The following is a 15848-nucleotide window of genomic DNA, read 5'->3' as shown; positions in this document are numbered from 1 at the left end:
ATTGGAGCAGGGTGGCCTCTGATCCAATATGACTGGTGTCCATATAAAAAGGGGAAATTTGGACACACACACACACACACACACACACTCACTCACACTCACACACAGGGAGAACCCCATGTGAGGATGAAGGCAGACACCGACAAGCCAGGGAACACCAAAAATTGCCAGCAAATCACCAGAAGAGGCATGAGACAGATTTTTCCCCTTCATCCTCAGAAAGAATCAACCCTGCCAAAACATTGATCTCAGACTTCTGCCTCAGACTGCGAGAGGATAGATTTTTGCTTTGGCCATGCAGTCTGTTGGACTTTGTGATGGCAGCCCTGGAGAACTAATGCACTCAGAATCGTCTCTCTTTTTGTTTGTTTGTTTGTTTTAAGATTTTATTTATTTATTCATGAGAGAGAGAGAGAGAGAGAGAGAGGCAGAGACACAGGCAGAGGGAGAAGCAGGCTCCATGCAGGGAGGCTGACGTGGGACTAGATCCTGGGGCTTCAGGATCAGGCCCTGGGCTGAAGGTAGCGCTAAGTTGCTGAGCCACCTGGGCTGCCCCTGTCTCTCTTTTTGGATCTCAGATTTGAACTGCTGTGATAATCAAACCCGTTCACGATACAGCCTCCTCAACCGGTAGAGCAAAGTCTGTTTAAACTTTTCCCTCCTTCAAGTCTAAATTTCACGCTTTCCTTCACACCTACAGTTACTCACTTTCATGTGCTTGACTAATAACATTAAATACAGGTATTTCTTTGTAATAAAAGAGAAATATATGTTTTGTGTGTTGTCACTTGCGTGTCACTGTGTTGATTTTTTATTTCTTACTTTTCTTCCGTTTTTTTGGCAATAAATCTACATTGTTGAATGTATGTCTGGCTTGTTGTTCCTGACTGCTGCCCCCTGCTGCATTAGTAACCCACATTTTATACTCTATTTCCCAAATAATAACCCCACTACCTGTGATTACAAACAATGCCAAAATAACCATCCATTAGCAGGGCTTGTATGAGGATTTCTCTAGGATACACACTTGGGAATAGGGATCACTGGGCCATAAATGCTGTACTTGTTTAATTTAAGGAAATGCTAACAGATCCTCAGGTGTCTTCTGTTCTCCTGATTAGAAATCTTCTCTGATAATCCATACCTCCACATGTCCTTACCTAAAGAGAGAGTAACCTATAGCTTTGCTACTCTATGTGGAAGCTTCATGGAGGGGCAACATCACTTGGGAACTTGTTAGAAGTGCAGAATCTTGGGTGCATCCCAGATTTACTGATTAAGCTAATGCCAATTCATAATGCCCACTGCAGTTTGAGAAGCTCTATATAATGGAGGGCAAGGGGCTCATGTGGCAGTTCTTTTAGGGCCACCACTAATATGATACCCAGTAGACACATATGGCCGTGTCATCTAAAATTAATTAACACAATATAAAATGAAAAATTAAGTTCCTTGGTCACATTTGCCATATTTGGCCACATTTACCACATCTCAAGTACTTAATAGCTACTTGTGGCTGGTGTCTATGATAGTGGATAGTGCAGGTATAGAATGTTTCTGGCATCACAAAAAGTTCTACTGGATAGCTCTGCTCTAGAAGATAATGGTTCTCACTGGAATCAACCAAGAACCTTTTAAAAAACAAACTCAAGGGCATCTGGGTGGCTCAGGGGTTGAGCATCTACCTTTGGCTCAGGTCATGATCCTGGGGTCCTGGGATCAAGTCTTGCATGAGGTTCCCCGCAGGGAGCCTGCTTCTCCATCTGCCTATGTCTCTGCCTTTCTGTGTCTCTCATGAATAAATAACATCTTAAAAAATAAAAAATTAAAAAACTCAGTTTTTATTATGCTATAACTTAGAGACAATAAAGGCACAGATATTAAATGTACACTTCAGTGAGTATTAACAAATGACTCAAGATATGGAGTATTTCCATCACTCCACAGAATTACTTTGGGCCCCTATCCAGTGCACTCTCTCCATTCCAGAGGCAACTAGGGATTTCCATCATGACACATTTATTTAGCCTATTCTCAGATTTCATATAGATTCATATAGTGTGTATAGTCTTTTAGGTCTGGCTTGTTACATTCAATATAATGTCTGAAGTTCATGTTGGTGCACATATCAATAGTTCATTCATTTTTATTGGTAAATAGTATTCCATTGGTTGTATGAATACAACAACACATGGAGATTTGTTATCTGTTCACCTCCTGACAGACATTTGGGTTACTTGGAGTTTTGGCCATTATAAATAAAGCCCAAGGGCAAGGATTCCTGCTCCAGTTCTCTCTCCTCTTCTGCAACTCCAATTATACATCCATTAGTCCTCTAGGTCACTGAGGTCTTCTCCAGTCTTTCTCATTCTTTTTTTTTCTATGCTTCACTTTGTAGAACTTTTATTTACCTGTTCTCAAATTAACTGATCCTTTATTCTCTGGTTCCAATCTAAACTAAGTACATCCAGTGAAACTTTGTTTTCATCTATTTTTTGAGTTCTTGAATTTCCATGTGGTCCTTTTTTAGATTTTCCATATCTTCCCTAAAATATCTCCATGGATTCTATTTTATTCATCTTTCCTCATAAATCCCTTAACATATTTGTAATGGTTATTTTAACATTCTTGTCTGCTAATTCTAATGTCTGGATGACCTTTGGGTCTTCTTTTTTCTCTTGGCTATGGATTATATTTTCCTGGGTTTTGGAATGTCGTGAGGGTTTTTAATTCCATGTTGGATGTCGTATAGAGAACAACAAAGGAGAAAGGCATGTTATTTATTTTGTGTAGTCTCAATAAATTTTAGCCTGTATTCCAACAGGCAGCTAGAGCAAGGGCTATCTATTTGGAGTTTTCAAAGCACTGAGGAGATCTGGGGTGGATGGTAATTTTAATTAGTTGACTCTTTTCTCTGCCTTCAAATGGGATTAAAGAGGGCTCACTTTGCCTTTGAACCATGTCCCCAACTTTCTGCACAACACCCTCACCCCGGGCGAGGACTGATTTCTTTTATTTATTTATTTATTTATTTATTTATTTATTTATTTATTTATTTATTTATGATAGGCACACAGTGAGAGAGAGAGAGGCAGAGACACAGGCAGAGGGAGAAGCAGGCTCCATGCACCGAGAGCCCGACGTGGGATTCGATCCCGGGTCTCCAGGATCGCGCTCTGGGCCAAAGGCAGGCGCCAAACCGCTGCGCCACCCAGGGATCCCCAGGACTGATTTCTTTGATGTCATTATTTAGGTTGAAGTGGCTGTAGATGTTTTTGGTTTATCTTTGTATTCAGCTCCAGTGGAGCCACACATCTGAGCACAATGACCATCCATAGCTCCTCTGCTAGCTCTGTCTTTGTTGCAGTTTCTGCCACTTCTCCAAAACAATTCCTGGGAATAGAGAGGAAAGCTGTTGTGTTGAGCAGTTTATTTCTTTGTTGGGGCTTGTTGTGATTCCAACACCTACTGGCAGCCCATTCTGTTATTAAATGCTTGCATAGTTTCTTCTTATCTGTGCAAAGTCCTCCATCCATGACAGGCCTGTACCTCCAGCCACATGTACCTGAGTCAGGCGCTTACCCCCAGTATAAAGGCATTCATGGCTCTTGGCTCACATATGATGAAGTCATCACACTCCAGGATTTAGTTCATTAGGGCTCCTCTGTGTCCACTGCTCTTCAGTAATGATACAGGAAAATATTATTTTTATTTTTTCCATTCTTAAAATTGCTGCTACCAAGGAAGCATGCACTTTTGCGGCCTTCACATCTCAACTGGAAGAAAAAGTCCATCTTGAAGATTAAAAACAAACAAACAAACAACAACAACAAAAAAAAAAACCCCAATGCCTGAATGCACCCCAGATCAACTAAATAAGAATTTCTGGAAGTGAGATTCAAGTGTCTAAGTGTTTTCTAAGGCTCCCCAAATGATTCCAACATGCAGCCTACACCAGTAACCATCAATTGTGGCTCAGAATGCTGTAACAACCTCCTTTGTGAGTTCAATAATTGATTTTGAAATCTTTTTTACACCATTTGGAATTGATGGAAACCTTTAGTTTTTTGTTTTGTTTTGTTTTTTTAATTTTATTTATTTATGATAGTCACAGAGAGAGAGAGGCAGAGACACAGGCAGAGGGAGAAGCAGGCTCCATGTACCGGGAGCCTGACGTGGGATTCGATCCCGGGTCTCCAGGATTGTGCCCTGGGCCAAAGGCAGGCGCTAAACCGCTGCGCCACCCAGGGATCCCAATGGAAACCTTTAGTATTGTCTCTGGGACTACTTTCTTATCTATAAAGTGATGGATATAAGATTATAATTTGGCAGCTTTCTCTGAGAAGGTGATATTACTACGACTATTATTATTGTTGTTGTTCTTATCATTATTATCTTTGGAGAGGTTTGAAGGCCCATAAAGCTGGGGGATTGCTAAGATCCAGGGAAGGAGACCTCTTGCTGGGCCTGCAAGGCTGTGATTACTCACTTCTCAACACAGGTATGGCCACTGGTGCTGGTCCAGAACCCCAGCACTATAAAGATGATGGATGTGGCCAGCAGTGAAGTCACCAGGTTGACCAGGGCCACCAAGGAGGCCACCTGGATATAGTTGTCTTCTCCAATCTTGTAGGAGGAGAAGTTGATGGTGATGCCCATGCCCAGGCCCAAGGAATAGAGTACATGGCCTCCTGCCTGACGCCACAGGTCCAGTGAGGCCCAAGATGAGAACTGTGAATGGAGATGAGAGAGACATTTGAGGGTCAGTTTGAGAGTGGACCCACTGGTTAGCTGGAAGAGGGTGAGCTGGGGTGGATAGCAGAGGGTGAGGGGCAGGCTGGATGCAGAAAGAAAGATGTCTGTGAAGGAGAGTCAGAGAAGGCCTGTGGAGTTGGGGGAGGGAGAAGTTTTGGAGTCCCCAGCCTCACCTCTGTGGTCACCATATGTCTGAGGCTGGCAGTTGCACCCTCCAAGAAGAGACCTCGGATGAGGAAGCAGAAGAGGAGGATGTAGGGGAGGAATACCGTGAAAATCAGCATCTGGCCAGGTGAGTCAGGAAAGAAACCAGGAGTCAGGAGAAGTTCAGAGGAAGGGGAGGCAGAGGCAAGCATTAACAGGGAACAAAGTTCAGCAGGAGTAGAGAGATAGGGATGAGCCGGGTGAAGGTGGTCTGGGTGGAATATGAGGGAGTTGTCGGAGGATTATTCTAGGTAGACAACAGTGTTGTTTGGAGTGGGGCAGCTGCGGGGGGTGGGGGGGTGGGCGGAATCTACCAATAAGCTGCTCAGGGGTGAGGGGTGAGATCACAAGTAAACATTTTTTTAAAAAAATACTTTATTTATTCATGAGAGAGAGCGAGAGCGAGAGAGAGAGAGAGAGAAAGAGAGAGAGAGGGGGGCAGAGACACAGGCAGAGGGAGAAACAGGCTCTATGCGGGGAGCCCAACGTGGGACTCGATCCCGGATCTCCAGGATCACACCCTGGGCTGAAGGCAGCACTAAACCACTGAGCAACCCGGGCTGCCCAAGATGGTTTTTAAATGGTAGGGCCGTTGGACATTATTAACTCATAAGGCTGGGTTTTATGGTCCATGCATGAGTTAAGGCTGCAGGTCATAGGCAAAGGGTGAGGAAAAGCAACTGAAAAGACTTTGGGAGGAAATAACATGGTCAATAGGAATTTTAAAGTATTTTTGGTTCTTTTTGCTCTGGGGTAGGAGGGTACACCCCCTCTCTGTGTGCCCCTACTAAGTCTTTAATAAAATCTGCTTTTGAGGCACCTGGGTGGCTCAGTGGTTGAGCATCTGCCTTTGGCTCAGGGTGTGATCCCGGGGTCCTGGGATCGAGTCTCACATCAGTCTCCCCGTGGGGACGAGCCTGCTTCTCCCTCTGCCTGTGTCTCTGCCTCTCTCTGTGTGTCTTTCATGAATAAATAAGTATTTTTAAAAATCTTCTTTTGTGTGAGTAGTTTATCTTGCAGGCTGTGGAGAGACAGTGAGGTGAGCCTCCAGGGATGCATGAATATATGCAGGGGCCAGAAGCTGCAGGTAAAGTTAACCAAAATGACCTGATACATATCCTGAAATAAATTGTCCATGTAAGGAGAATATGATCCAGGTGCCAGGGACACGGACTGGAAGTATGGATTGGAATAAAATAAATGGGAAACTCTAGAGAGGAGCCAGTGGCTATCAGCTCTTTTAGGGATTAACAGACACTGTCAACATGCAGGCAGGTGCAGAATGCAAGGCTGGGGTTGGTGGAGAGAAGCTATGGTCTACTCTAAAATGTCATCACTGCTGTGTCTTGGGGGTGAGAGATGGTGAAGAGGGAGTCAGGTCAGTACAAGGCCCTTGTTCCTTACATGAATGAGAGAGGAGCGGCTCTTGGTGAGAGGAGTGGTTGACGCCAACATCACCTGGGGAGATTATAGCATTCTCCTCAGGACACCGGGATGGTGGAGCCTGTCCTCTAGGAGTGTAGGAGGGTCAGGAGGATTAGAGAAGAGTGGTCAACAAGAAGGAGTTAGATGTGTCTGGGTGGGAAGCCTGAGAATATTTTGATTTATGAACGTGAAGGGGTAGTGGGACTGGTGGTCAGGTTGGCTTACCGGTATTGGAATCTTTAGCCCTGTGATCATGGTTAAGAAAAGGAGGCACCAGGCTGCGAAGATGCCCAGGGTGAGGTGCACGACCAGGGACTCGACCCCTTCCTCAATGTGGCCCGAGGCACTCAGCGTGGTGTGGTACCAGAAGTACTGGTGGGACACAGTCTGAAGGCAAGAGAGGTCTGGGGGAACGCAGGCGTTTAGGAACCACCTTACTTGGTGTCTGCTCCTGCTCTTTGCTTCCTCCCCTTGGGCTCTCACTCCCTGTCTCTTGCTCCTTGGTGCCCTTGCCTCCCTTGGCCATGCTGGCCTTCTCTCTCCCTCTCCTCACCAGTAACATTGATGGTCTTCACCAGTGGGCACTGGTTCCAGGGCAAGGAATTATCAAAGGAGTTGCCCAGGTAGGAAATGCTCCAGGTGATGATGATGCTATTATACAAGCTTATCAAGATGCACACCTAGGGGTGGACAGAGTGGGCCTGAGGGGCAGGATGGACAGAGATGGGGGATCTGGACACTGCAAGGGGTGAGTTGGGATGCCTCTTGGCTGGGCCCCTCATTCACCAATATGCTAGCGTATCCTATGCCGCCCAGCCAGGGGACGAGCTGCTTCCAGACCCGGATGTTGTCCATATGCAGCCAATGCCCCATGATCATCTCCAAGTACAAGAGGGGGATCCCGAACAAGAGGAGCATGAAGAAGTACATCAGGATAAAGTTGCCTGAAGAAGGGAGCCAGGAGCTGTGCTCAGGCAGCCAGCAGTCCTGGCCCCCCTCCTCTCATCCCCTTGAAGTCCAGGTAGACCTCCACTTCTGCCCTCCCCCAGGACCCAGGAGTCCGGGCTCCAAGCCTTGAAACTCCTTCCTTAAACTCAGGATCTAGGCCCCTGGCCTTACCTCCTCCGTTCCGATGACACAGGTAAGGGAAGCGCCATATGCTGCCTAGCCCAATGGAGAAGGCAACCTGCATCAAGGTGTTCTTTGTTTTTTTAGTCTGAGCAAAGTAGTTTTGGGTCTTGGTAGCCAGAATCTCCTTGACTGTGAGCTTCCTGGGAAGGGATGAGGAAGTTTTGGTTTCTTTGGGAGCCTCTTCCTCTGACAGTTCTTCAAGGGACTCCATGTCCTTCTTCTCACAGGCCAACTAACTCCTGAGAGAAGCATGGGGTAACCAAGAATAATAGACTGTAAGGGCTATGTCTCAGGTAGCATCCTATAAAAATTCATGGTGGCAGGGTTTTAAAGCAAAAAAGGGCCATGGGGATCCCTGGGTGGCGCAGCGGTTTGGAGCCTGCCTTTGGCCCAGGGCGTGATCCTGGAGACCCGGGATCGAATCCCACATCGGGCTCCCGGTGCATGGAGCCTGCTTCTCCCTCTGCCTGTGTCTCTGCCTCTCTCTCTCTCTCTGTGTGTGACTATCATAAATAAATAAAAATTAAAAAAAAAAAAAAAGGGCCAGAATTTAACTCTTGACCCTTCTCACTGGTTGACTTTGAGCAAATAACTTCATCTCTCTGAGACTCAGGTTAGTTTTTCTTTTTTTCCTCCCTCATCTTACAAGTACAGATGAATTTCGAAATATTTAATAACTGTTACAGTGTGTGCACCAATCAGAATGAATGCCAGCCATAATCGCTGGAGTGTCAGTTTAACATCAGCCCAGGCTGATAGGATTAAAATGACGTAATGGGAGTGCCAAGGACACAGCAAACACTCCAGCACTCAGGTTCCTTTCCTTCCTCCTTCTGGTCCACTTGGCCCAGCTCTGGGCCAGCGGTTCTCAAACCTGCCTATCACAATCATGAGCTTTCAAAACACAGATTCCTGCCTTTCAATCTGCTAGCTCCATTCTTCCAGACTCTGACTCAGTAGATTTAAGGTGGAGTTTAGAGGATTGGCAGAATTAAAATGTTTCCTTGGGGTTCCACTTCTGGAAAGGCAGCACGAGGGCTCTGTGGACACATTCCCTAACGAAACAAGCACAACATGTTGCAAAGAAACATTTAAAGTCTCTAGAAATTGTCCTAAGGGCATGTCGAAAATGAAATATTTATTCAAGAAAATCTAGTAAAACTAAGAACACTTAGAGTCGGTGGCATTGGACTCCACAGCCTGCTCTCTCCCTCCTCACTCCCAGCCTAGTGCTATGGAAACGGCACAGGGTTCCCTCTCTCCCTAGATCCCACACAGAGTCAGAGTCGATGGCATCTTCCCAGGAGGGGCAGACCACCAGCATTTCGCATTCCTTTTTGGTGACATGTTGCAGATACTCAATTCCAGACAAGTGTGGTATGAGTAAACGTCAGGAGCCCCCTTCTTCCACTCAGCCCTCATTTGTGGTATGGCATACTGGGAAGACCAGGGCCCTGGTTTCCCCCGATCCCAGCTCATTGGTGAGGGGAGGTTCTGAGCTAGGAGGGGTAAGTCAGTAAGACCAGAGGCTAATGCTCCACATAGTACCCTGCTCCAAAAGCACTCAGAGAGAAGCACACCACTGTTCCCATCCAGGTCTGGAGATCTTGCCCTGGGAGAGAGAGAGAGACACAGGCCTTCCGAACAAATGGGCCCAGAAGCTCTCCCCAGAAGAACTGACTTTATTGGAAACAGAATGTGAGGAGTTTGAAGCCCCAGGGGCACAAAGTCAGTGGAGGTTTTGGCATTAGCAATTCAGAGGAAGCTGGTAACTTTATGAAGATATAAGGTAAACTGCAGGCTGGTAATACACTTGCCAAACCAAGGAAAGAGACAGCTAACAAGATCCTTCCCGGGGTCAGAACAAACTTCAAGCATTGAGTTAAAAAACTACTCCCCAAAAGGAGCCCGAATTTAATTAGATTGTGCACCAGACCATTGTCAAAAACACCAAAGCAATTGGCTAGAAATTAGTGGGTTGAAAAATGATAAAGAGCTTTGTCACTAGAAGCCCTGTACCGCAGGAAATATTAATGCAGATTCCTCTGAGAGGGGAAATGATTTTAGATGGAAGGTCAGACATGCAGAAAGGAATCAAGAGTAATGACAATGTAAATCTGTGGATAAGACCAAGACTGCACAAGAACAGTAACAGCAACATCTTATTTGGTCTTAATAAGTGAGGAATAAGAATTACATGACATCAGAGATTAGGAGGGCAGCAAATGGAGAATTCCTTTATATAAGTACTCCCTGCTCAGCAAGGAGGAGGATAAAAGTACAGAAAGCAGGGGACAGGAGCCCTCACAGAATCCCCTCTCAACTTAGCTCCTAGCTGCTTCTGACTAGTCATGGAGCCCTTAGGTACTGTTAAAGAAACTTATAAAATTGCCTCAGGAAAGAGCATCAAGTGGTCCCCCCCACTCCTACCCCAGAAGTCTGTGGGATGTTGTTCTACCTAAGATAACAGATCTAAGTGCGCTGCGGTGTTTGCAAGAAAACACAATAATTTGCAGCTCAGCAGTAGTCACAGGATGTAGAACTTCCGCCTTTATACTCTAGAGATGACGTCACTAATGCAATCTGCGGAGAGTGGTTTCCAGTTCCCGGTCCCCCTGAAGCAGAGCGGCCGCTGCAGTATGGTCACATCGAAACCAGACAAGAACATGCCAGAAGGGATGGATTGGATGGTCAAGAAAGGAAATACAGCTGACTTAATCTTTAATTAATCACCATGATCCCAGACTCATGAGACCCTTACCCTGAATTTTCACCCCTTTTTCTTTCTTATTTCTTTCTTTCTTCTTTCTTTCTTTCTTTCTTTCTTTCTTTCTTTCTTTCTTTCTTTCTTTCTTTCTTTCTTTCTTTCTTTCTTTCTTTCTTTCTTTCTTCTTTCTTTCTTTCTTTCTTTCTTTCTTTCTTTTTCTTTCTTCTTTCTTCTTTCCTCTTTCTTTTCTTTCTTTCTTTTTTTCTTTCTTCTTTCTTTTTTTTTTCACATCAGACGGGTAATGTGCTTTGGTGGTAACAAGGTTTGAGGGGTTTGGGTTTGAGCACCCAATCATCATGCTCATGAACTACAAAAGGATCCAAATTTTCACCCTTTAAAAGCCCCTATTTGCAAGTCATCAGGGAACTCAAGACTTTTTGACATTAGCTCCTGGTTCTCCTGGGTATCACCGGATGGTAAATCTTTCCTCACTGCAAAAGCTTGGTGCCAGTTTTTATTGGCTTGCTGAGTATCAAGTGGATGAATTCTTGTTAGGTTTGCTTACAGTACCAATAAACATCATTTGATAAAACATATTTATATTTAATATCTAGGGGAACCATTAAAAGAATAAAAGTAAAGTATAACTTCTAAGCTGTAAGAAAAAATAGACTAATAAAAAACAAGCAAGGCACAAAGAATGCAAGAAGAGGAGAAAAAGTAATATAGAGTAAATAGGACAGGTACAAAATGCCTCATTAAGTGGTATATTTAAACATAAACAGGGCAGCCTGGGTGGCTCAGCAGCGGTTTTAGCCCCGCCTTCACCCCAGGGTGTGATCCTGGAGACCGGGGTTTGAGTCCCATGTCAAGTTCCCTGCATGGAGCCTGCTTCTCCCTCTGCCTGTGTCTCTGCCTCCTCTCTCTCTCTCTCTCTCCTCTCTCTCTGTGTGTCTCTCATGAATGAATGAATAAAATTTAAAAAAAAATCAGGCTAAACTGGCCTCTATTTAAAAAAACAAAAACATAAACATAAGAGGATTTATGTTAAATGTATATGGACTGAATGTTCCAATTAAAAGATAAGTTTTCAGACTTTATAAAATCAGACTAAATGCTGTTTACAAGGGACATCTAAAATATAAGAATTTGGAAGAGTTAAAAGTAAAGAGCATGGAAAAAAAGTAAAGAGCATGGAAAATAGTATTCCATGAAAACCCTACCCCCAAAAAGCTTGTATAGCTTTATTAATATATGATTTTTACACATTAAACTATAATATTAATGTCTATATATATACTTAATATTTATAAATATATTAACATGTATTTAATATGTAAGGTAAAGTTTCCAGAGATAAAGAGGGAAATTTATTATTATTATTATTTTTAAATATTTTATTTATTTATTCATGAGAGGCACAGAGGGAGAGGCAGAGACATAGGCAGAGGGAAAAGCAGGCTTCCTGCAGGTAGCCCGTTGTGGGACTCCACCATGGCACTCTGGGATCACGCCCTGAGCCAAAGACAGAGGCTCAACCACTGAGCCACCCAGGCTTCCCAAGAGGGAAATTTAATAATAGGATAAAAAGTTCCATTCACTGGAAGACCTATGAATTCTAAAATGTTATTCATCTCTTCATATGGCCTCAAAATGTAGGAAACTGAGAATCCAGTTATCTGTGGCATAACAGATAAAAAGCAAAAATTCATTAAGGATATAGATCTGAGCAACTTAATTAGTACATTTGACCTAATGAATATATATGTATATCCACACATATACAACTATATTAAAAAACTGCAGAATACATATTTTGAAGAACACGCTAAACAGGTGCACCTGGGTGGCTCAGGTGATGACCTGAGTCCTGGGATCGAGTTCCACATTGGGCTCCCGACTCAGCGAAGAGTCTGCTCTTCCCTTTCCTTCTGCCCCTCCCCCTGCTCATGCTCTCTCTCTCTCTCTCTCAAAGAAATAAAATCTTTTCTAAAAAAGATTTTATTTATTCATAGAGACAGAGAGAAAGAGAGAGAGGCAGAGACACAGGCAGAGGGAGAAGCAGGCTCCACGGAGGGAGCCCGACGTGAGACTCGATTCCAGGTCTCCAGGATCTCGCCCTGGACTGAAGGCGGCGCTAAACCGCTGAGCCATCCAGGCTGCCCAAGAAATAAAATCTTAAAAAAAGAACACACTAAACAATTACAATTACAAAATATCAACCATATTTCCCATAAAACAGATCTCAACAATATCAAAGAATTACAGTCACACACAGTACACCTCACTACATGCAGTTAAACTAGAAATTAATAATACAAATTAGTTTTAAAATTCCTATGTTTGGATATTAAAAACTACACTTTAAAATAACCAATGGTTGAAGAATTGATTATAATGGACATCAGAAAATATTTTGAAAAGAATGATAATGAAAATACAACATATCAAAACATGAGGTGGGGCGGCACCTGGCTGGCTCAGTCAGTGGAGTGAGCGACTCTTGATTTGGGGTTGTGAATTTGAGTCCCACATTGGGTGTAGAGATTGCTAAAAAGAAAAAGTAAATAAACTTTAAAAAATGGGATGCAGCTAAAGCCAAATATTAGAAAATGTAAAAACATGAAAATTAATAAGCTAAAACTCCATCCCTGAGAAATTAGAAAATAAGAGCAAAATAAACCCAAAAAAGAAGGTAGGAAATGATAAAGTTAACAGGAGAAATTAATAAGGTGGAAAACAACATACAATAGAGAAGATCAACAAAATCAAAGGTGGGTTCTTTATTTTTTAATTTTTTTAGTTGGTTCTTTAGAGACAAATTTGATAAAAATCTCTAATAAGACTTGACAAGAAATAAAGAAAGAAAGGACAATCAGTGTCAGAATAAAAAAGCATCATTATAAATCCTGTAGTTATTAAAAATATAATCCAACACTACAATAAAGAATTTTATTCCTGCAAGTTTTGGGGAAAATAATACTTAATAAAACTTATGCAAGAAGAAATAGAAACTTTGAATTGTTCTATAAATTACATTTTTAATTTTTATTTTAAAAATATTTATTTATTTAAATAATCTCTCTGACCAATGTGGGGTTCGAAATCACAACCCCAAGATCAAGAGTTGTGTGTTCCTCCCACTCAGCTAGGCACCCCTGTTCTATAAATTTTTAATAAATTACTTCTGTAATTAGTTATTTTGCTCCAAAGAAAATTTCAGGGCTGAATGATTTCACTGGTGGATTGTACTAAACATTTAAGAAATAAATACTACTGGGGCTCCTGGGTGGCTCAGCAGTTGAGTGTCCGCCTTTGGCTCAGGTCGTGATCCTGGGGTCCTGGTATTGAGTCCCACTTTGGGCTCCCTGCAGGTAGCCTGCTTCTCCCTCCGCCTATGTCTCTGCCTTCCTTTGTGTCTCTCATGAATAAATACATAAATTCTTTAAAAAGAAAAAAAAAAGAAATACCACTAATATTGCATAAAATCTTCCAGATTAGAAAAAGTGGCAAGACCAGTGTAACCTTAATACCAAAATCTGGCAAAGGAATAATGAAGAAGAAAATCACATATCAGTGTCAATCATGAACAATGATGCAAATGCCTTCAACAAAATACTGGCAAATCAAATCCATTAATGTATAAAAACAGTATTACATCACAACTGTGTTGAGTTTATTCTAGTCATATAGGGAGGTTTAGAAGTAAAGATTAGGGGATCCCTGGGTGGCGCAGTAGTTTGGCGCCTGCCTTTGGCCCAGGGCGTGATCCTGGAGACCTCGGATCGAATCCCACATCAGGCTTCCGGTGCATGGAGCCTGCTTCTGCCTCTCTCTCTGTGACTATCATAAATAAATAAAAATTTGAAAAAAAATTTAGAAGTAAAGATTAATCAATGATAACATAATGTAGGATAGAAATAATACAATCATCTCAATATTTGAGGAAATATTTTATAAAACCCAATAACCACTTATTAAAAAAAAAACAACTTTTTAAAAAAATTTTTTTTACTTATTTATGATAGTCACAGAGAGAGAGGCAGAGACACACAGGCAGAGGGAGAAGCAGGGTCCATGCACCGGGAGCCTGACGTGGGATTCGATCCCGGGTCTCCAGGATCGCGCCCTGGGCCAAAGGCAGGCGCTAAACCGCTGCGCCACCCAGGGATCCCTAGAAGGAACATTCTTAATTTTATAGAGGTTATTTACAAAGAAGCTTATAGCACACACTGTACTTAATGATAAAGTGTTCAAGGCTTTTCCTTTTTTTTTTTTTTTTAAAGATTTTATTTATTTATTCATAGAGATGCAGAGAGAGAGGCAGAGACACAAGCAGGCTCCATGCAGAGAGCCTGACGTGGGACTCGATTCAGGGTCTCCAGATCACGCCACGGGCTGCAGGCGGCGCTAAACCGCTGCAGCACCCGGGCTGCCCTTGAAGGCTTTTCCTTTGGAGTTTGGGAATAAGACAAGGATGCCTACTTCAGTCCCTTTTAGTCAAAGTAGATTTAAAGTTTAGGTTGATGATAGCATCCATGGTTCCAACTCTTCAAATGTTTTCTCTATATACCCCCTTTGCAATGTGATTCTGCAGTTCCTTTTACGAATGAGGCCATAATCTACTCTCCTACACCTTGAATCAGGACTGGTGTGCCCATTCAGAGCCTAGATTGCAAAAGACCTTTGTTTCTGCTTCCTCTCTTACACTCTTGCTATCACCATGAGGACGTATCTAGGCTAATTTGCTGGAAAATGAGATGTAAATCTGAGCTGAGCTGAATCATTCCAGTGGTCCCAGCACAAGCTGGCCTAGATCAGTCAATAGCCAACCAGACTCTTAGCTGAGTCCAGCCTAATGACTCATGAGATATAATAATAAATTCCTGTTGTTTTAAGGCACTGAATTTTGAGGTGGCTTGTTATGCAGCATTTTGGTGGCAATAGATAATTGGTACAAGATCTTAGCAAGTGCAATAAGATTTTTAAAGTGTAAACTTTGGAAAAGAAGAAATTAAAATGTCATTATTTACAGATACAATTGTATATATAAAAAATAAAACAGAATCTATAAATACATTATTAAGACTAATAAGTGAATTTAGCAAGGTGGCTGGATACAGTGTTAATGGAATACAATTAATAGAATTTCTAGATACCAGCAAGAAATAAATAAGTAATGAAAAAATTAAAGGTAACATTTATAATAACATTGAGATATTTCAAGTACTTAGGAATAATCTAACAAAAGAAAGATGAGACTTCTATACCAAAACCTATAAAGGATTATTAAGAGAAGTAAAAGTATTTTGTTTTGTTTAAGAGAAGTAAAAGTTTTAAATTGAATTTAAAATAAAATTTAAAAAATTAAAAAGAGAGAAGTAAAAGTTTTAAATAAATGGAGAGATATTTCATGTCAACTCACAGTACTGTAAATGACAGGGTTAAATAATTAGGATGGGAAAATGTGGAATAATTAGGATGGGAAACAATGAAATTTGATCATTATCTCAGATTGTACAAAAATTAATCCATGAGATTTAAAAAAGAAAGGCATAGGGATGCCTGGGTGGTTCAGCATTTTAGTGTCTGCCTTTGGCTCAGGTTGTGATCCTGGGGTCCTGGG

The 15848-nt window shown here is 42.3% G+C and overlaps 1 pseudogene; it reads right to left on the bottom strand.

Moving 5' to 3' along the window:
• Positions 1–10510: 10510 nt before the first annotated feature.
• LOC129501113 (small nucleolar RNA U13) lies at positions 10511–10601 on the bottom strand (annotated as a pseudogene).
• Positions 10602–15848: the final 5247 nt, after the last annotated feature.

The sequence above is a fragment of the Nyctereutes procyonoides genome, unplaced genomic scaffold (assembly GCF_905146905.1).
Source record: "Nyctereutes procyonoides isolate TBG_1078 unplaced genomic scaffold, NYPRO_anot_genome, whole genome shotgun sequence".
NCBI classification, from domain to species: domain Eukaryota; kingdom Metazoa; phylum Chordata; class Mammalia; order Carnivora; family Canidae; genus Nyctereutes; species Nyctereutes procyonoides.
The sequence above is the reverse complement of the archived record's forward strand: the minus strand, read 5'-3'. Positions and strand labels throughout refer to the sequence as shown.